The sequence below is a fragment of the Desmodus rotundus genome, chromosome 6 (assembly GCF_022682495.2).
Source record: "Desmodus rotundus isolate HL8 chromosome 6, HLdesRot8A.1, whole genome shotgun sequence".
Classification (NCBI taxonomy): Eukaryota; Metazoa; Chordata; class Mammalia; order Chiroptera; family Phyllostomidae; genus Desmodus; species Desmodus rotundus.
The window spans coordinates 79,916,949-79,940,236 of NC_071392.1; the positions used below are offsets into that span (position 1 = coordinate 79,916,949).

The 23,288-nt window shown below is 42.0% G+C and overlaps 1 protein-coding gene and 1 pseudogene across 2 annotated transcripts in view; both read left to right on the forward strand.

Moving 5' to 3' along the window:
• CALD1 (caldesmon 1) overlaps nt 1–23,288 on the forward strand; it is a 192,354-nt gene that overhangs the window by 26,649 nt on the left and 142,417 nt on the right. The window lies entirely within an intron of this gene.
• LOC112299949 (small nucleolar RNA U3) lies at nt 9,811–9,916 on the forward strand (annotated as a pseudogene).

The window sequence follows — 23,288 nt, forward strand, 5'->3', positions numbered from 1 at the left end:
TAGCTGTGAATTTCTTTTCACCAAGTTGCGGTATGTTACTTTAAGCGCATGTCTTTTGCAGGTGAACACCAGTTCATCTAGAACAAAATGTACATTCAGCAGGGTAGAGCTGTCTCTGTTTTGACTGTCAGTTTTAGTCACGTCTGTCATTTTTTATTTTCCAACATGAAAAGTGAGGTTTAGAGTAGTCACATTGGAAAACAAAGAAAATGAGATTAAAATTCCCTCAAGTCAACTTTGGAGCCACTAAAATATTAATGCCTTGACGGCTTAGTCACAATTGCAGAAGGCGGTGAGCCAACATTTTGCTTTGTATTGTAGAGGTGATGAGAACATATCTTCATTGCTAAAAAAAAAATTAAGCTATACAGACAGAAATGGGACATGGGAGCCAAATTCCACAAGAACACCCTTGAGTTGAAGGCTTTTCCCCCCGTATTTTGACAATATTTAGAAAACCAAAGACTATAAAGTTTTAAAAGGAATCTTGGATGGCTTACAGATAGAGTAAGGTCGCCCAAACACTTAGGAGATATTGAATTTTTATAAAAGTATTTAAATTGATGAATATTATTCTCAGAAGTAGCATAAACTTATGAATCATAAATGCTTACTAAAACTAAACATATTATGACTAGTTGTCAATTGCTATATAATCAGCTCGTTTGGCCTAATCCTGCATTTTCAACAAATAGACTTAAGTCCTGCCCATGTGAAATAAATCAAATAGTTGGAGGGGGCCAATCATGCAATGAGTTACTCCCAGCTGTCTTAATCAGTGTTTTCTAAGTATTCTCAGTTTCTGACACACCTTTGAACTGCCAGATTATGCCAATGAGGGATCTATTCTCTCTTTCTCCAGTTGGTTATAATTATATCATGATTTATTTATAAGAATATGTGCTGTGAACTCACTGTCTGTAGGACTGGTCCACGCTGTTCTTTCCAATAGTTAATATACTCTTGCCCAGCACCTTAGGACAGCAGTGTGCCCTCCGAGATGCTCCATGGGGTGAGAAGCTCCTCCGCAAACATTGAACTGGCCAATGAGAGGATCAAACCATTGACTTCTTCCTGAGTGCTCCCTCTTGTGGTGGAAGGCTTTCTCTTTTCCTGCACTCAAGTGTATGCCAATTTTTGAAACAGCAACTTTCGTGACACCCCACAGTTTACCTGTGAGGCCTGCTAATGAAGTTGCTCTTCGTTCTGCTCTCAGCCTTTGCCTTCCCAGCGTGTCAGTGCCCCCATTCCTTCTTGGCTGACAGCGCAGCGGCCCCGTGTGTGTGGGCAAGCTTCCTGGCAGCTCCCGGTCCACGCAGGAAGGGCTTACCACCCAGGTTGCTTACATATTTCCCTACGAACATGTCTGTCAACATGAGCTGTCAGCTAAGAAGACTCTCTCTTTGGTCTTGGGTGCTTCTTCATTCTATCTACTGATTGAAAGTCAATCCACAAGTCCAGGTTCAGCTCATATCCCGCCACCTCTTTGCCGCAGTCAGAGTTAGTGCTGCTCCTCCTGGGTGCCCACATCTTCAGTGTCGGTGTGCTGTATCTGACCAACAGCGTTCACTATTGTTCCCTCCGCTTCACCATCAGGCAGGAACGATCTTTAAAAAAAATTTTTAAAGATTTTATTTATTTTAGTTTTAGAGAGAGGAGAAAGAAGGGAGGGAGAAAGAGAGGAAAAGAAACATCAACTAGTTGCCTCCCACACACCCCCAACCGGGGACCCACCCGGCCCACAACCCAAGTATGTGCCCTGACCGGGAACTGAACCAGCGACTCTTCGGTTCACAAGCTGACATCCAATCCACTGAGCCACACCAGCCAGGGAAAGGAACAATCTTCATTAACCTTTGTACATCCTGCCTTCAATTCCACTGCCAAGCGCAAGGTAGAGGGTCAACAACTGCTGAATTGAATTCAATGAACTGAAGACAGGAATGTTCGTTCACACTGTATTCATATTCCTGATAGCACCCTACCTCCCAGGGGAATGTTACCTGGAGAGAGGGGTTGCCAGTTACAATCAGAATCAACTGGTAAGTTTTTTAAAAAGTTACACAGGCTGATAGTATGGATTGTTCAAAAAGCTACTCAGGACACTCTGAAATGATCGCTGCCCACTCCTCACCATGCCTCATCTTGCTTGGGAACTTTCAAAGAAGTCTGTCTGTCCCAGATACATCATTAAGAAGCTTCCACTTACTCCTTTTCGTTCTAACGAAACCTCATAAAACTAGCCATGGATGCGTTTTCATCACATTTACAGTGTAGCTGACCGATAGCTCAGACACAAAGGCAGTACTGAGATAGATGCTTTTAAATTACATTGAAACAAAACCATTTACGAGCGGTCTCTTCAAAATCGACTTCTGGAGCTATTTTTGATGTTTCCTAAACAAGTTATTGTAGGTGGGCCAATTTTTCCTCTCTGCATGTCACTTTAGAAGCCCATTTGGACACGTTCTCTCTCTGCTCTGGTTCTCTCACCCCACTGGCTACAGAGTAGTGCGTTTTTGTTTGAAAGGGTCCAAGCATTCGAAATCTGACATCCAAAATATGTGCTCATTTTTTTTCCCCTGGAGTCAAAGCCCCCGAAGTATAAATTCTTTTTAAATGAAGAAAGCAGTGCCAAAAGGAATGAAACATTTTTGGTCCCTCTCCAAAGCGGAGAGATAGCAGTGAAACAGGAAGTGGATGATTTAAATATCCACTCGGCATCTTGGCAACATATTTATGTTTAAGGGACTTAAGGTTAAAAGGTTTTAGTCTGGCCTGGGAACACTCTATCTTCCCCCAAGGGTTTGGCAGTTTGGGGAAAACTTTTAAGCACTTATCAAATATGTGCCATTAGCCATTTTTCTGAGACCAGACTGTCACTGGGAATGTCATAGGACAGTGTTCCTGTTTTCTTGGGATTACCTCTTTAGCAATCTCGCTTGGTGGGGTAGAGCGTAGTTTTATTTTCTAGAAAGAAAGAAGAATGCAGTCTCCCGTTCTTTTAACTACTTTTCCCAAAGCTGGAGCTACCCAGAATGTTGAAACAAGCAGAATGCAAAATTGGGGTTTAGTGGATTGGGTATATGCTCTTCCCAAGGATCACTTAAGGGCCCCGTCCCCCAGGAAATTTCCTTCACCCCTGAGTTACATGCCTCTCTCTTCCCGCAGTGGCACATGTCCATATCACTATCATTTCTTGCCTTTTTCTTTCTTTCCTTGCTTCCTCCCTTCCTGCCTTCCCTCCTTCCATTCCTCTTCTCTACACCCCCCTCCCCTTTTTTATTCTTTCAGGTAGAACCTTGTAGGCCATTTGTTGAATTTGGATTTTATTCTGTCTGGGTCAGGAACAGTTGGAAAGTCGTCATTTAGAGTTTACATCTGGCTCCTGTGTTGAGAACAGAATGGCGGGGTGAGGGAGCGGTGGGGGTGCGATGTACCTGAGAGGCAGTGATGGCTTGGACTGGGGTGGCACTGGTGGAAACAGTGAAAAACGATCATATTCTAGATATGTGTTTTAAATGTGGGATTTGCTAATGACTTGGAGGGAAAAAGAAAGAGGCAGTGGTATCCTAGAGCCAGCTCATTGAGAACTGATAGTTAAATCTTTAGGAATTTTGTGAGCCAGTTATTAAACAAAGGCCATACTGCAAATTAAATTAAGTAAACTTCTAGTTAAATAATTATATTAAAACAAAAGGTAGTAAATACTAAAGATTTATCACTTCCTAATTATTTGACTACATTTTACAGTGATCCGTGCCCTTGACGTTTTTACGTCCTTTGTGTCTGCATGGCGGAAATGCTACACAATGGGGATGCCGCTGTGCATCTCTTCCCAGCTCGGAGTTCAGGGCAGTAACATTTGTAGCTAGAGATGGGAGTCGTGGGAGTATTCACACAAGGAAGTTGGGCCTTCCGCCATGACCAGCTCTTCAGAGCTGAGCGCCTGCTGTTACATGTTTACCAGCATACCCCTGGGAACAGGAGTCAAAAATGAGCTCAAGGTTTTTGGGTTCAAGAAAGTGGAAGAATGGACTTTCCACTTACCAAGTTCAGGAAAAATGTAGAAAGAGGAGTTGTGGGGGTGGAAATGAGTTGTTCAGCTTGTGCATTTTAGGTTTGATGTGACAATTATGCATCTGACTGAAACTGTTAAATAGGCCGTTGGATGTACAATGTACAAGTCTTCGGTTCAGGGAGAATCCTGGGTGAAGATTTAGATTTGGGAGTCCTCAGCATTTGCATAATGTTTAATGCCAAGAGACAACATATGGTCAGGGCAGTGAGTTGGATAGAGACACACAGTCCAGGGCCATTTCTGGAGTCCTCCAACCTTTAAAGATCAGAGTGAAGACCAGGAGCCAGCACAGGAGACCAAGAAAAAAAGCTAATGGTAGAAGGAGAACTAGGAGGGTCTGATGTGCTAGAAGCCACGTGGAGGAAGGACTTCCAAAGGGAGGAAGCGATAGACTATGTCAGATGCTAATAGGTTGAGTTAAACAATGACTGAGAATTGATCGTTGGATTTAGCAATGTAGAAATATGAATGATCCTGGAAAAAAGTGGAGAAAAAGACTGATGAGCATGGATTCAAGAGAGGATGGGAGGAAAAGAAGTAGGAACAGTGAGTAGAGGCAACTTTTCTGAGAATTTTTGTTGAAAAAGGAACAGGATTGGAATAGCTGCTGGAAAGTCATGCAAGTTTAATTCTTTTTTCTTTTCTTAATTTAAGATGAGGTATATTTAGGTGTGCTTGTATGGCGATGGGAATAATCCAGTGGAGAGAGATACATTGATGGTGCGGAAGAGAAAGGGCAGTTGCTAGAACAATAAATGGCCTTTGGGTAGGTGAGAGAGGATGGAACTCAGATCATAAGTGGAAAGGTTGACCTTATGCAGAAGCTTGGACAAAGAAGACATCGTTGCAAGAGGAAAGGCAGATTATCTGGATTCAGCTCTGGGTCCATAAGAAAATATGATGGCAGGAGCTTGTGGAGTTTCCATCTGATTGCCTCCATTTTGTCAGTAAAATGGGAAGCAAGTTTATCAGCTAAGCATAGGAAAAGAGGAGGTTTGGGAGATTTTAGAAGAGAGAATGTTTGAACTTGGGAAATATACTACAATTTCAAGACAGCACTAAGGACCCATATGACGTCAATGCTAATGAAGTTAAAGTAAAACCAGTTCATTTAGCTGTGAACTTTCCTCCAGTTGAGTTCAGCTGCCTGCCTGCTACACCACACTCGTGGTTTAGAGTGATGAGTCATCTGATGTTATCTGGGTAAGGAGGTGGATAGCTGAGGTGTGTCGAAGGGCAAGATCCCTGGAAAAGAGGAGCTCATGGAACTAAGAGGCCGGGGTATTAGAGGGATCACATACATGACTATTTGAAATTACTGAGAATTATGTGAGACATTGTATTGAAAAGAGTTACAACCAGGAGCTAAAACCTTCTCGAAATGAAGGGGAGTGAAGCAGGGGTCAGTAAGTGACTGCAACAAGGAGGAGTCGCGGGTGGTATTTGAGAGAAAAAAGTAAGGGATGAAAAATGTCAGAGAGGAGAAAGGAGGACCCCTCCTATACCTCCGAGCTCTGTGATTCAAGTGTGTGGGTGTCCAAAGGACTGTAAATTGTAAGGGGATGGATGAAACGTGGAGTTGGAGAAAACATTCCAAGAAGAGTTGGAGATACAGGGTCTTGGCTGATGACTGATCCTGAGTTCTAGAGAAATCAGGAAGGCGTGTCATGTGGGATCAGAGCAGGAGACGCACAGAGCCGGGTGGGCTGGGAATACGGGCGATGCAGGAGGATCTGGAAGTCTAGGCGGTCTTGCTGAATGTAGGGCTGGCCCAATCAGTCCTGTTGGTCTTGCGTGCGGCTGTAATCTTGTGAGTGGGACTGTTGCCGAGGAGGGAGGGATTGCCTTTCATGAGCATGCCGCATTCTGGGGGTATGTTTTTTCACTCCTGCTGAGAGTTCAGTGGGGGGTTTGGGGAGGGGTTGTTTCCTGGGAGCACACAAGACTGTAGAGACCTCCTTCATGTGTGCATAATCATCATTCCCTCTTTTCAGCACTTACCTCACCATGATTTAGTAGCCTGTTTATTTGACAGTCTTCCCCACAACTTGAACTTTACCTTGCTCATGTCTGTGTCCCTAGTCCTAGCGTTCTCCTGTAATATGCTTGGGAATATTCCATAAATCAATGGATGAATGAGTGAGTAAATGGGTGGATGGTAAATCTTTAAAGCTTTAGTACTAGGGGAAGGGGTGGAAGCAAAGTGAGAAGCAGCTTCTGCTCCCGTCCTAGATTTCTCAACAGACTTCTCCCTCCTGAATCTTGAACTCACTAAACCCTTCTTGACTTCTTTGCAGTCTCTGCCCAATCCTTTGCCGTTTGGCTTTCTGAGGAGACTTTACTATCATCTGTGACTGGTTGTAACCCCAATAGATGGGTTCTAATGACCAAGCCCCAACTCCCCTGAGCCTGCCTTACCTCACTGCTTACCATACTCAGAGATCCCCTTAACTGAGCTCAAGATTTGCGCCTTCACTAAAACACATAGATGTGTTTAGGATGAGCTCCTGGTGAACTACCTGGGCGAACTTCAGTGGCCCGCAGAAGCAGTCTTCTGCATCATCCCATCTACCTGAAATAAGCATTGTCCATGACGGCTATTGGTTCTTCAGAATACTTGGTTCAATGGTACTATCTTGTTTTGTAAGGGAATGATAATTCTAATGAGCTTCAGAAGGCTTCAACTTGAGAACTCTCTGACTGAATACGCTGGGTGGTTTAGGGGATTTGATGTGTCTTATACCAACTGAGATTTACTTAAAAGATTTAAATTGTACACTTAGAACCATCTGTCTCTCTAAGAATGATACTGATTTTCAATTAACTGTATTTGTTGTCACACTGTGATGAGCTGTGAGAAGATTAAAAAGAGGAGCAAAGTCGGGGATTTTGAGATTGTTAGAATGTGGGTGAAGCTAATGATCACATATAAAACCATAGACAGCCAGGTAAAAGGATGTGTGATTCATGATAGAAGGTAGACTTACGACCGTAGACAGAAGATGGGAGGTTAAATGAGAGCCATAATGGTCCAGTAAGACATCTTGGAGGAGATGGGTTTCAATTGGGCCTTTAAGATTAAGTAGGATTAAGACAAAACAAAATATGTTGGACGGCGGTATTTCTATTAAAACCTAACAACACAGACATTGTTGTCAGACCGTCTGGGGAGTTTACGGCCCTGACGGCGGTGGAAGGTGAATGAATACGCAGCCGTAGGGAAAGGTAAGTGTGAGTCCTCTGTGGTGCTGTGGAAATGGCCTCTCGGGTCTACCGTCGGGAGTGTAACTGAGCAATGCCTCTGCAGCTGCACTCTGGAACCCACATTCTTGCTGAAGCCACATTTCCGGTGGAGCTCAACAGGGATGTCGAAGCAAGCTTGTTCCTGGGAGATCTGCGGCTCCTGTGTTGGGGCATCTTTGCTTTGAGGGCACTCCTGGGCCTTGCCTGACTCTGGTCCAGAACACTTGCACCCCACCTGCCTCCTCCTTTCCCTCCTTCACAAAGGTCTGGCCTGCCTTCTGCCCTGGGGCTCTCCCAGACTCTCCTGGGGCCTCATGGTCACAGGCAGGGTTCCTCAGAGGACCTGCGGTGACATCTTCACCTGTGCCTGCCGAGTCACCTCATTATATTCTTATAATCGGTGTAGAGGGGTGACCCTCACTATTTCCAATGGTTTTTAAGGTCGAGGGGATGTTTGGGCTCATGAGATCCCAGTCCAGAGTTTTGCTTTTGCTTCTAGAAGCTGGCAGATCTTAGGGTTTTAGCTAGACTGAGCAAATCTACTGACCCAGTTAAACTAAGAAACCTGGTGTTTGAACCAAATGCTTAGAAAGAATGAAAGCAGAGATGGAATACTTACCATAATGTATTAATGTAGGATATTCTCAAAAGAACTTATTATCAAATAAAGCATTTTTAAAAATCCATTCTCAAGGAAGACAAAGAATATTACTTTAAAGAATTATCCTCTAGTTGGCGTCTATTCCTTTTGAGAGTTATTGATTCCTTAAGAATCTTCCTTTTAACTACAATCCCGTTAACCAGGATCGTTCACTTGTGAATTGGTTTAGTGTCTTATTGACCAGATCTAGAATATTCGTTTTTCCTGCTGCCATTGTGGTTTGCTAGCTCAGTTCTGTTAGATAACTTCCTATAACAATGGCCGTCCTCCTTCAGCCCTAACATTATATTTGTCTGGAAAGATATCACAGCTGTGGACACAAATATGGACTACAGAGTTTTAAAATGAAACCAAAATTTACATCCACTTAGAGTTGGTCTCAGTATCTGGTCATATGTGTGACATTTCAAATCACTGGCTGTGTTCTGAGCTCTGTACTGAGCAAGGCTGAGGAGCACAGGGACCCTGGCCATGGCCTTCAGCCCAAGAGTCCTACAGTTTATCAGTTACCAACTATTTATTGAAGGAAATTGCTAGAGTTCCTGCATTTCCGATTCATAAATTTTCCCATGCCAGAGAAGGTGGGAGCTTGACTAATTACATTTAGTTAGTAACGTAAAAGCTACCCCCAAACATTTGAAAGGGCTGATGGTCATTCTTCGATCACGTGTACATTCTCAGAAACAAAGCCATTCCTGAACAATCTCTTTCTGTTCAGCTAATTTAAGCTAGCAGTTGGCCGTTCTGTATATACAGCATCAATTAGGTGGGAAGGCTTATGTTTATGTTGCTGCTTTGACTGAACTGGCATCTGGGAGGTTTCTAAGAGTCTTCAAATGAATGGGTAAAATTGAGAGAGTAAAGGGCACTTTGAAGTGAATGATGCCGTCACATGATCAGTATCTCCAGCCAAACCCGGGAGAAGACAATTCAGGCAGTTCCAGTGCTAGTTGCCTTTCGTTTTCGGTTCCATGGCCTTAGCAGGTGAGGCTGTACTGAGTCAGAAGGTAGAACAATGAGCTTAAGTTTCCTTGGCCTTCTCTGATGGAGTCTGTGTTCTTTCTGGCTTCATAAACAGTCATTCACCGTTTGTTTTGGAAGAGTGGCTGTGAGAGGAATAGAGACAGGATTCATTCGGTTGGATTATTTGTGGTAGAGAGTGTTAGTATGAACAGCAGAGCAATACAATGAAATGCTGTGTACATTTGCTGGGAAATCGTGATTGCTTCCCTTTTCTTTTTATCTTATTTTAAAAAATCTCTAGCCTTTTTACGTAGGGTCAGGATTGTCAAGAGCGCACCTCTGGAGTAGGACAAGGAAGGCAAGTTTGCTGGGCGCGGGCTGCTTCAGCAAGACTGTGTTAAAGAAGACTTCTATATAACATGGAGTCTCAACAGACAGACACGTGCCTTTGTGAGCTGGTTAGAAAGGCTTGAGCTGATTTTTTTTCTTTATTTGCTCTTTTGGACTGCTGACATTATTAATTTTAATATTTTTCATTTTGTAACTTTGTTTTGAAATAATTATAGACTAGCAGGAAGTTACAAAAATAGTACAGAGAGGTCCCAACAACCCTTCACCCAGTTTTCTGCAGTGCTAACATCTTACACAACTTCAGTACTGTACGAAAACCCAAGGAACTGACACTGGGACCATCCCCTGACCTTCATTTAGGAGGGACTGTCACAAATGAGAGAGAATTCAGGGCGACCACAGGCTTCCGCTAGAACCTGTGTCTTTTACGGAGAAGAACCTGAGCTTCGTTTATCCAGCAATTTTCCACACTCTCAAGAGACAAACTCACTTGCAACTAAGCTCTTTTAAAAAGACTATACTTTCAGGGATCATTTCTATAGTTTGTAATTTAAAAATTACATTTTTTTCCCCTAAGAGATTATCTTCCTACAGCCCAATCTGTTAAGGACGGAGGACAGTTATTTCTCCATTTCACAAAGCATACAAAAGCCAAACGGTCAGAAGCCACATGGGAAGGCAGAAATCAGTTGGCACAAAATTTGGGAATCTAAGTGAAGCGGGAATTCTCTTACGCAATCCACTGTTTAAGGAAACTTTCAAGACAGAAGATACTGTTTTTTATTTCCCCGTGTAGGATTTGCTTGAGAAGTCACAAGTATGTGGCAGCAAGATTGGAAATTTCAAACGATGGTGTTCCTCACAGTGACTTTCAACCGTTTAGCTATAATCTCATCTGCAACGAAACCACGGGAGTTTACCCCTTTTCCCTTTGCCTGTAACTGTTTTTGAGTTGTAGATGCAGAGGTCACGTTCCTTGTAGGAGGCCACGCATACCACCACTCACAAAGATGAGTTGTTTTCTTTTTTTCTCACTGTATACTTACACTACTCTGAGTGCAAACGGCAAAATATTCTGAAGGGACCACAATATTTTAATTTTCCAGATTCGTATTTTATTAACAATGAATTTCGTTTTGCGGGGCAAGGAATGGGCCACAAATGTGGAAGTATTTCCTTAAGGTCAACGGTAGACCTGATACCATCCAGATCGGGTTGGAGACTGATTTGAAGTTTCCGTTAGAATTTCACCGGACATACCTTTTGCTTCTTCCGTCTTACTATTGGCTGATAACAGGAAAAGTAAACTGCTTTCCGATAACTAATTATTGCAGGGGGCCCTCTACTGAAAACATAGGTGCATTTTATCCACGTGCGTCTCCGGTTTCGAAGGGTTCGATGTTTATTGGAGGGAGGTTTATGTCAATTATCTAATCAGAAGCAGACCCCAGACTCCGCCAGAGATATTTTGGAATGTACGGCCTACTTCAAAGGAAGGTTCCATGTCTCCTCACCCAGATGAACCCAATTTTTCACAGTGAAGAGCTAGGTAATTAGATTTTCTTTTTTCAGAGCAAAAATTATTTTTAGGCCGCATTTAATGGGTCATATTTCTGGGCTCAGTAAATCTTGCAATTATCGCTCCACTCTGGAAAGTGTAACTCGATGAGCCACCATGGTGCCAGAGCTTCTGTGGGTCACCGCAGAACAGCTCAGGTGGCAGCTGGACACAACACGCAGTCATGCACTCCAAGACCGAAACCAAGCAGTCCACCGGCGGCAGGGGTCCGCAGGCCGACATTTTTGTTTGTTTGTAATGGGAAACTTTGGGAGGTACAAACAGAAGCCTGGGTGCCAGCGGGTTGTGGTAGAGATTTCAGTCATGTTTGGTCACCAAGGAAAATCCAAACTGGCCACGCTAAGGAGGGCCTTTCTTTGAAAGAAAAGACGGTAAGTCCAGATCCCAAATCCAGACAAATGGCTTCTTCTCCTGTCTCCTCCATGAGCTCTTCTGTCTTTGCACAAAGCGAGAGTGACTGAGGAGGACAAGGAATCTGACCAGAGGCAGGAGTGACCCCTGTGAGGCCCAGGAGAAAAAAAATCGAAGGCCTACAGTAGAGAACGCACTTGAGGTGTGAATGACGTTCTCAGGGAAGTTCAGAAGGATTCTCCCCTCCATCCCACACCCTCTCGCTCAGGTATCACTTCCTCAGGAAAGCGTAAGGGACTCAGGTTCGACTAATTTCCTTCTTCTGTGCTCTGACAACGCCTGACCCTTTCTCTAGAGCAGTATTATCACCCTGTATTGTGATGTTTAATATCTCTTCCCCTACTAGACAGCAAACTTAATAGGACTGGGACAATATCTCTTATATTTGGAGTGCTATCTGGTCACTACTTGGGATACACAAGACATTGGGAGAAAGGTGTGAGTACAGGAGAAAAATCATTTTGGCTTCTCCAGGAAGATGGCTTTTAGACCACATTACCCCCTAGAAATGTTTGGGGGTAATCTGAACATCTGCCTTGCCCCTTAGGAATTGATGTAACTTAAAACGAGATTCTCCGCAAACACTCAATGTCCATAGCTTCTCATTAAAATAACCCAAAACATGGCAATATTGGCCAAATATTTTTTTTTCCTGGGGTGGGAAGAAGCAGGGGCTGGTGAAGAATTATAGAAGTTTTAACTTTAAAATATGTATTAGCATTTCTATTATTTTAAAAGTTGTTTTAAGACTAATAATGTCACATATGGACAATGGGATTCATTCCGTAGAAAAGTGTAAGCGGTGACATGAAACCACAGTGACATTAGAAGGGAGAGGAGGAGAAAAGCTTTGCAAACTATTTACTTCCTTTAGTCACCAGAATGCAATCGTTTTCAATTATTCGTCTATTTAATCTATTTAAATATAAACCTGAGGCTAAGCAACTCTTGGTATTATGATTAAAGATGTAAATGTTATATACCTCAGCAGTGTAAAAATAACGATATCGCTTTAAAATGGGGAAGGGAGGGATGTGAGAAAAAAGTGTAAGTGAGCAAATGTCCTTACAGTTTATAGTAAAATCAAATAATGTCTAAAGATGCCATTTGTAGTTCAAACAGCAGCTGTAACTCCGGTCTATCTGTCTGTCTGTCTGTCTGTCTGTCTATCTACCTATCTATCATGTATGAATCATCTATCTATCCATCTGTGTACTATTTCCTTGTTTTCTTCAAAGATTTAGCGATAGATTCTTACAAAAATGAGTAACCCACGGAGCCCTCCTGTTGGCCAGACACTGACAGGGGAAAGTCTGAAGCTATTAATAAAACTGTTGAGGCTGAATTCACGAAACAACTGACAACTTTGTGGCTTTCCACCAAGTTCTTGCTCAGGGCTCTGCCAATGCGTGGGCAACCCCTTATTATTTTGGGCACAGTACTGCTTGCTAAGTTGAAGTTTCCTGTTGAAGGGAAATCAGAACTGTTCGGTTTTAGAATTGTCTATTTGGTAGGGTGCCAATGGTTGCCTTTTACCGTGCCCGTGTCTGGGCCCAAAATAAGGTTTCCCAGATCTATGGGAAATGTTGTATCTCCTTGCTTTCTACTGACAATTTATTTGGTGAATAATAATGAGTAAATGGGATGAAGGGAGACTTTCTCGAATTTCTAGAATCCTGTGTCTGAACAGGACGTAAATTTGATCAGTTCAGTTGTTGAACAAACTTACTGCCCAATGGAGTACGAACAAGTCATTTAGCAGACTGACCAAGGTTTTATTCTTCAGTTGCATGTTATAATATATTGATTTTCATAAGAACCTTGACAGAATTTAATGTTACAAAATTTTTAAAGAGAGGTACAGACGTGGCTAGCATACTCCTTGGATGATGTAGGTGTCCGATGATCGTTGTATGAGTGAATGCTAACACTCACGATAAATAATCGGTAGCATTGATACTTACGAAGCATTTCCAATTTCTAAAATATCTCCTTTTACCATCTCTTCAAACTTCTTCTCCAAACCCTAAAACTTGTTCTACTTCATTTGAAGAGAATTAGGTACATTTTATTGCCTTTTTCATACTCAGCTTTCTATTTGGTGATATAGATAGTCGTGTCTATCTCTCTGACTAGATTGTATATTTTTTGAAGGCCAAAGCTATGCCTTAATTCACCTTCGTTTCCCTCCCTTTGTACTGTGACCAGCACAGTACTGTACACACAGCAAATCTGTGCTCAAGTCCATCACCGTTGAGTTGACTTGAGATGAAATTGGTAAGTAGAAGAAGTTTTGATAAACTGGTGTTAGTGGTTATTATCGCGCCCATTCCCAGGTTGGAAAGTTTAACTTCAGACCCCTTAAGCAAAAATTCTGGAGAGTCTCCATTTATCCCATTTACTCATTATCATTCACCAAATATACTGGTCGCCCCTGGAATAGTCCCTCTTCCGTGGGTCATCCTGCCCAGCCCAGCTGACCCCTCACCTTCCTTCCTTAAAACACCAGAGTTGCTGACGGGTTGGGGAAGACTTGTTTTTAGCATTCTTCTCCTACATGTACTTAGACATCATCTGAAAAGTAAAATTTGTGCAATTTTTATCCAAAAGGTGTTTATGAGAACATAAACAAGTAAGTAGCTGAGGCCTTAAGCGCCCGATAGAATGAACATGATATCTAGATATTTGCATGTTTCACTGACTCATTTTGCCTATAACCATAGGGTAGCAAATATCTGCATGAGAATTAAAAAATTCAGCCTCGTAGATGACTGAGTCCAACTAGCCAAACATTCGGTAACATGTCACCCGCGTCTGGTCATTAGAATGTGAATTCCTCCCTTTTCATCCAGATGGCTTCAGCCATAGATAAAACATGGAGACTTTTTCACATTTCACATGGCACTTGGTGTAGAATTCAGCTTTTGTGCCTTTTCTTTCCTCTCTTCTTGCTATTGCCTGGATCTCATTAGAAGCCATTAGTGATGTAATACTAAACCTATGGAATCTTAAACATGCTTTTAAAATCCTGTGGAATAAAGATGTCTCCTACCAAACCAAAAATGCAGTGGGAATAGACAAAGTTCCATTTCTTTAAGAAAAAAAAAATGACTCATGTCATAGTTTCCAAACTGTTTTGACTGAAGCTTCTCAAAATAAACGTTCTGCAATATGCAGGCTTTGATGTCTGACTTTGAAAAAAAAAAAAATCATTTCCCGAAGATACAATTCAATCCTTTTTGGGTGTTCGTGTACTTCTGCAGATAACCTGCTTTTATTTCAACCAGTGAATGACACGATATTAAAGAGCCATCAGACAAAGAAAGAAAAGTATGTTTGAAGTGGTCTTAACTCCTACATAAACCAAATAGAAAGAACATGCCATATAATTTTTTAAATTACCACAAAACTAGAATTTTCAGAACATTACCAGAAGGGGGATTTGGCCCATTAAGAAAAACGAAACGGTTTAGATGTCACGAAAGTGGAAGATTAGGAGTGCAGTTAAGCTTAGTAATGATATTTTTGATTCATATGCTATTTCCTAGGCTAGGCAGCATTTTTAATTTTTCACAGTCTTGAGCCTTAATCCTTGAAGGGTAATTCAAGTTTCAGAGCTTACACACTGTAATTTGTTTGGGGTGGCAATTTGCCATTGACTTGCCTCCGGGTTTTTTTGTACTCTTTCAGCTGGGGGACTCAAAGGTGGTCATTATTAAGTCCAGGTCTACATGTGGCCACTGAAGCAAACCGGTGTTTAGGCAAATCTCATTTAAAAAGCCAAACAATCAGTTTTTGTTCAGTTGATCAGATTGATTTAAGACATCAATTGCTTCTGTTCAAACAGCAGTGAATGAAGTAACTGAGTAACTGGATTCTCTTTCTTTTCTTTTCCCTTTTCTTTTCTTTTCTTCTCTTTTCTTCTCCCTCCCTCCCTCCCTCCCTCCCTTCCTCCCTCCCTCCCTCCCTCCCTTCCTCCCTCCCTCCCTCCCTCCCTTCCTCCCTCCCTCCCTTCCTTCCTATGAAATGGTAGAAAGGGGATAGATTAAGATCTATATTCTGATTCCCATGCTTTCACCTTTAGGTTGTGCTTACAAGTTTCTTAACCACTTAAGCCTCCATTTCTTAAATCTATAAATGGAGAGAAAAAAAAAACACTCACCTCATGGGTTTGTTGGGCACATTAAATAAGCGATGAGTGGCATTTGATACACACTTGGTGTACACTCTATGTGAATTTCTTCCCAGCTCTCTCCCAGTTACGCCCATGGGGTCTTTGCTTTTCCATTGTGATGGCACTTTATCAACAACAGCAAAAAAATGAAGACAATATTCAACACTTAATCCATTAGACTTATAAATATTATAATCTAAGATGTATCTTACTTGGACAAATCTGAGTTTAGAGCCCAAAGTCTCTGATGATGGCAAGAAATGACCTTTGTTGGGATTTGTGTTATTCCCTGAGACTTTTTAAACCTCCAGAACTTAATGTTATTTTACAACTATCTTTTCCTTTCCTTCAGCAGCCCTTGTAAATCTATCATCCAAAAAATAAAATAAATAAATAAAAACTATCATCCAAAAATGCCTCAGAAGTTCTCTTGAACCTATATACATTTTTAGCCTGGTTCTAGCACGTAGTGTATTCCAAGCATTTAAAAGGTTCTTCCAGGATTTGATTTGAAACTACCATTTAAAAGCATTAAGATTAAGATAAAGCGGGGAATGGAGGATGGGAAAAGGGCGAGACAACTAACACGTCTAAGATGACAGGCAAGTTTAACAGAAAATGAATGGGCTGATCCAGGCAGGAAGACCTGGGCTTCGATTCCAGCTGTCTTTTTCTAATGCATCGAGTTGCTAAGAGGATGTTATATATCTAGTTAAGGCAAATTTGCTTTGCTAACTTTTTTATGCTACCAGAAAGTTAATTTTAGATTTCCCCTTCAAAGCATTTAGTTTAATGAGTAAGTAAGGCAGTTCAGGGATTTCAAGTTGCTCTCAAACATCTAATGATTAAAGAGGGAGAGAAATAAGTATTTTTCCCTCTCTAAGGATAATTCCATAGCCTAACTTTGAGATTTGTAAAAGTCTTATACTATGTATATTCTTTCAAAATAATAAAGATTTCTTCTCCTTTAGTGAAGTCATTTGGAGTTGTTTGTACAATTTACAAAATTACATTCAATTATGTAATTAACGTAAAGACCTCTAATTGCAAAACAACCTAAGGTCATTATATAGTTACAATAAAAAATGATCTTGGCCCTTCCTGTAGATTTAATCTCCAAAATGATTTATTAATCATTAGTAGCACAATTCTTAGACCTAGGGTCAGAGTTCAGTGTTGCATCTGGTAGGGGATCCCTCTATAAATTAATCAGAGGAGACTGGGATATGCTGTGGAGAAGTAAATGCACATTTCTAGAGTCTTCACTGGCTACTTTTTCCTCCAAATATTAAGTGCAAAACTGACATCTGAGGATGTAACTAATACAACCCACTTCCAGAAGCCCACCTAGGCAAGCTATTGAATGCCCTCACTCGTGAGTCCAACTTGTGGTATTTCTGCCCCAATGAGCAAGAGTGAAATACCCTCACTCTTCCTTTCTAACTGTCAGAATCTTCACATTTCTCTAAGAGCCAATCTTTTTGAAGCCTTTCCTGAGTACTGCAACCCATCTAATCAACAAAGTTTTTCTAGTCCATTCTTCATCCTTTTACCGTAGAGGAGACTGAGGCCTGCAGAGTCTGTGACTTGCCCAAAGCCACATGGCTAGTTAGGAGTGCCACCAGAACTTAAAACCTAAGTCTTTTAACACCAACCAGCATTTTTTTAGCACACAACAGCTGTTGTCTGAATGGCTTAAGCTAACCGTGACAACAGGCATTTCAATTATGATATTGTTTTGGTATTGTTGGAACATTGTTCATAAGTGTGTGACCTGGAAATAATCAAGTTTTTCCTGGGTTACTCTTTCCCTTTGTGTTCAAATAAAATTATTGGGGCCACCACCATCTCAGTATGTCCGGGGATCCCCAAGAAAGAGACAAAGTGGCAGGCATGCCCATGCTTTTTTGTCACACCCTGCTCCCAGTTCCTGTCACCTCTCCGTGTCCAATCTCTTCCATTCTCTGTGGGTTTCACCCCGACATGGAAAAGGTCCTTTTCCCCTCATTCCCACAAAGCTGCTATGTTTAACAGACTTGGATGAGTGGTTGGACTGGATGGATCACGGTCTGAAATGAAATATTAGACAAGGTGGTCAGTGGGGCGAAGGAGGAGGAGGGCTAATGAGAATTTACCTGAGACTAGTATGGCTGAGGAAAAAAACAGGCTTTTAGCTCTTTGCCATAATTTTTTTTCCAAGCAGTTTAGGAGCGAGGGCATCGTTCACCTTTTGCCACCACAAAGGAAAGTCAAGAGACTTACGTAAACAAAATTGTCATCTACCCTGAGCTTATGCCCTTAGTAACTCAAAGAAGCAACACCTTTTTGACATTAATTTTTCTTTAACTTGGGCCAGATTGAATCGTTGGGCAGCACTTCCTTCCTCACTGACCAGGGCACATTTCAGGAGTCAAGGGGTATATTTTTCCCTTTCAATTTCTGCATCCATGGTTGAAAAACAAAAGGCTCGAACAAGAATGTGTAGCATTCGTCGAGATCAGGAAGAGGATGGAAGCAGATCACGGAGTTTGCGATGGTCCCTGAGCATCACCCTCCCGTCAGGTGCCATCCTACTGCGTGTACCTCGTTAAATCCCCACAACAACGATGCAAGGCGGACAGTGTCCACTTTAACAGAGAAATCAAACAATTTATGGGAGTCACCCAATAAGTAGCAGATCTGGAATTCAAGTCAAACCAGTCCGACTTTAAAACATTTGCCTCTGTCTCAGAACTACTGAGGAAACTGCAGTGCCAGTTCCCAGCGGAGAGTCGTAAGGGTCTAGGCGCAAGGAAGTGTATGAACGTCGGCAACAACAGCAGGAATGGAAGCGAGGAAGCCCTTGTGGCCGACGCACCCGAGTAGACTCCTCAGCTGCGATGACTATTCATCGTATTTGTGATGAGAGAAAGGGTGACATGTCAGATGATAGTGATATTTGCAATGCATTGGAGTAGTGGGAGTCAGGAGAAACAGGAATATCCGTCAGAGCGCTGTTTGAGGAAGATGATGGTAAATCCCTGGTGGGCCCGAGAGGGGGGGCGGAGGAGACAGATTCGCTTTCCGCCCTTCTTCTGTTGCAAGCTATTTAATTTTACACAAAGCCAGAGGGCCTTGGCATCTGAACTGGGTATCCCCAGTCACTCAGCTTTTATAACCCAAGAAGGGCAACATGTTCAATAGACTATCCCCAAGAGCCTTTTTGGGCAACCTGTATTTATTCGTCCTGCCCGTGAGTAGGCAAAGGGCGCAGGTGTCTGCTTTTCATTACTGCGCAGAAATACAGTTAGGGCTTCGTGGATGTGAACGGATACGCACTGTGTCTTAATTGAAGTTATGTCTAAACAAAGGACTCTGTGGCACTTTTCTTACTACAAAGTTGTTAAGTCTGGCAATCCGTCCCCTGTTCCAGGCAAACATTTTCTTAGCCATATTAGGTTATAGGGACAGAAGCCAATATCATGGCTGGTGTATGAGGAGGTCCTCTGTACCAGGGCACTTTTCTCGAGAGCCTTCTCTCACTAGTTTAAAAGGATTAGAGGCCAGTGGGGCTCGGAGTATATTTTGAAATAAGGCTGGAAAGAAAAATAAAATCTCACCGATCTCCAAAGCATTCGAATAGCAGTGGAGACCAAAATCAGATTTTTAAGCTGAAAGACTTGGAAACATTTGGGGTATTTGTTTATTTCCTCCTGAAAGGTTGTATCAATGTATTAAAATCTTCATCACAGTTTCAGGGGAGAGGATCAGAACAAAAGCCCACCAGTTCTTTCCTGGTTTTCCACTCTCGCTCTTATTTCTTAGTCTCTAGGGCTAGGAAGCCAGCATTTGAGTTCTGGGTCCATTACAGTCTGGGTAATTGTAGACATTGAACTTAATTTCATTGTCAGGTGGAGGTGATATACGGTCTGCCTCACCGGGTTCTGGTAAGAATCCGATGAGACGATGCCCGATTCAACTGTTACAACGCAAAGCACATTTGTGTGCTTTCCGTACATTCTCTTTCAAAGTCCAGCTTTCAGAGAAAAGTTGTAGTAGCGGAGAAAACAACATTTAGGTTATGTAATATAATAACCGGCCGCTTTGGTATGCTGGTGCGTCCTTCATTCAGAGCTTACCACAGCCTGCCCTGAGAGCTAATAAATATCCATATACTCACTCATCTATGTAGTTTATCGATCACTTAGCAAATGCCAAACTCTGAATAAATATCCTCTCTGCCAATGGATGATAAGCCTGCAGAGCTTCCCCAGCTGTCTCATCACTCGATACTCCTTTGAAATAGTTCGGCTGTTTGTTTGGCCCCTTAATTCATTCCATACATATTTGTTGAGTGACTACTCTATTTTAGGTAACTGCAGAGGGCTAAGGAATCAGTGGTAAAAGCAAACGAGAACCAGACATGCCCTTATGGAGCTCTCCATCCGGTAGGAAAGACACAGCATTAACTAACGAGGTACCCCAACGTCAGTGTCAGTACAGATTGTAGTTGTACGAGAAGATAAATAGCAGAGCTGTGAGAAAGAAGAACATGAAGCAAATATGCTAAAACTCTACATCTGACACAACAACTTTTAACTTACTATTCCTTGCCAACAAATAGAGAAGATGCTTGAAGCCTTCAATATACGTCTTGTGCTATAACACAAAAATCAGTGCAAATACCATTCCAGCTTTGACCTTGTGCGTTCAGGGAGAGCTAAGAATCACCCAAGCGAGCTAGTTTACTAGGTAGAGGTGGGACGATCTGTTAGTCTTAGAGAACAGCCTGTCCCAAGGCTCTGTGGCCTACAGGATTTGGGTCTATGCAAGAAATTGAAAGAAAGCTATCGTGACCAGATCACAAAAGAGAATGGCAAAGAGGAAGCTGGAGAGGTAGGCGGGGCCAGGTCACAGACAGAACTGTGGGTCACGGGAAAACATTGAATCTGCATTCTAAATGCATGGTGAAACTATTGAGGTATTTTAAGCAGGGCGGTGATGTGATCAGAGCGATGCTTTCCAAAAGATTGTTGCTTGCAGAAGGCCAGAAGATGTAAACAGAGAGACCAGTAAGGGTGCTGCTGAACTGGTCCAGCGGAGGTTGAATCAGGGACAGCAACAACAACGAAGAGTGGGAGATCACTGAATTCGGTCATTGCTTGCCTGGGGAGTGGGGAGGAATGGACGGGGAGGAAGAAGTGTCTCGAGTGAGTTTCAGGTGCAGGTGACCACATGGGTGTCATTCACTAAGAAGGGAAAAACTCGGGGATTACAGACTCTATTTAAATACATTCTTTTTGCTGAAAGAAAAAATCGCGGTGCTTGAATATTTTGTGAGTTGTCGAGAGGAAACAAAAGCACAAAGCATAATCTCCACCTCCAGAGTGTTTGCACCCTAACCGTGACGCTCACTGTTGACACTTCTTAACAGGCCTTCTCAAACCACCCGCAGCTCTGCTGTGAAACGCGCTGGGCTCCCTCACTGCTGGGACTTCCTCCCCCGGCTCCCTCCACTGTGGGGTCTCCACGGCAGGTGTTTGACTTTAAGAGTTGAATTTACTACACCTTTGAAAGAGCTCATTTCTCGAGGTTCAGATTGGTCCATCTTAAAAATATGGCTTTTAAAGACCACTTTTCTGGAGGGCTCTCCTACAATCCTGGCAGGGACTGGAAGATACTAGAGGTCTTGACCATTTTGTCCACTGTTATTTGCTGTACTGTAGCTCAACCACGAACACTTCAGTGGCGTTGCAATTACTGTTCCAACTTCTCCAGTTGCTTATTTGGAAACAAGGATTCATAGAAATAAAACACGAGTAATTTGATCCCCCCTAGAGTTACTAAACTCTCTGTGTTCCTGAGCAATTCAAAGCAAAGCAGTCAAGATTTAGGGATAATGATTTATGTGAAAGAATGTCCATCACAGCATTACTTACAATAATAGCCTAAACTTGCAATATTCTCTGTGTCTGGTAACAGAGGAACGATTATATAAATCATGACATTATTAGGCATGTTAACAAATGGTGTAGGGAAATATGTATAAGTGAAAAATTAAATATATGGCATTAAAGTTTCTTTTATAGTAGGGTCATATACGTCACTAAAAATAAAACTAAGAGGAAATACATTGAAACTTTAAAGTAACCTCAGGCATTAAAGGAGACTAAACATTGTCTTTCACATACAGGGTCCGGCAGAAGTAAGGCTTGTTTGGGTGCGGGTGGTAGGGTTTGTGAGTGTCTCACAGAGAAGGACGGCAATTTGAACACTTCACCTAAAATGTCATATCGTGTGCTTGAGTGTGATATGGTTATGTTACAGAATTACATGCTTATGGTTTTGTAATAAAAGGGGCATTATTTCTGCCGGACCCAGTTATTTTGCTATTTTCTATAATGAAATGCATATTCATATATTCTTTATCATAAGAGCTATATCTATATAGCATTCAGAGATAGCTCTGACTTTACAGATGATTTGGGACCTTTTGCAATAGAGTAAAATAGAAACACAAGTAGTCTCGAAAGCCCTCACTATTTCACTCAATCAGTGAGCATCATCCGTTGTTCTGGGCATGTGAAGCAGTGTAAATATAGGACGGCCCACTCACGGAGCTCGTGGTCAAGTGCCTGCACTCCTGGATTGGACTCCGTTGGGTTCAATCAGCCTAAAACCATATTAAGGACAGTTTTGGTTTTCGTCTCTGAGTTTTTCCTTTTGTGCCACATCAGGAGATAAAAGGGCTCAAAGAGAGCGCGCGAGAGAAACGAAACACTCCCAGACAATCTGTGCAGCGCCGATACCATGTAACTCTGGCTGAATGTAACGTCTTCCTCTCTCACACTTCCGGGGCTCTTTCCATAATGTGTTTGTAGTTCCAGTCGAGGTTCTGGGATGGCATTTGCATGTAAGCTTAGGTGTTTCAAGTTACTCGGTCAATTGTTGTTCAGTCTTTCACAGTCATTTGTCACAATCACATTTGTATGTTGCAAGCGTACAAAACTGTTGTCACGTCTGGAAAGTTTATTTTAGAGCTTCTCCTTATGAAGCTGAAAAGCTATGTTTTACAGTTACGTATGTCAGCTCTATTCAGCCTATAATTGTACCTTCAGGATGCCAGAATTGTCATTTCAAAAAGAGACAGCGCTAGCTACCCAATAATTATTTGGAGACAATTGTCTAAAAGGTTTCATTAAACTAATTTATCTATTTTATTTAATTCAATCAACTCAGCTATAAATGTTGAATGTGATGAGGCTTCTGTTGGTATTTTTGTTGGCATATGAATAGAGGCATTGCTATGTCTAAGAAATGCTATCCTTACTTATTATGGGATATTCAATTTGAAATATTGTATTAATGTGGACATGGGTTTCATCAACCCATCTGTATCTTCACTCCATCCTCCATTTGGTTAATAACACGCTTTATTTTTTTAAAGATAGCAGCCTGGGTTTAAGTTTGTGGCCACAACAGACTGAAGACGAGATATGTCTGCATTACCACCAACCATCTAATATAATGGCCAAGTAAAATGTCAGTGCCGGGCTTCAGTGAGATTCCGATTATTCACCTTGTGTCCACTTTCAGCCTCATCCTGGAAAGAAGGACACTAGATAATGAATCAAGATTTAGAAATGAAAAGGTTTGAACACCTGGGGACCTCATTTATTTCTCCACATATTTATAGAGAAACCGGTGTGCGCAGGACTACATGAGACATCGGGGATATAGAAGCGAATAAAACATTAAGAGGACACATCACATGATCAGTGTTCTTACCACATCAAAAAAAGTAACTCAAGTCAAAAAAAAGAAGTACATAAGACATCAATAGTTC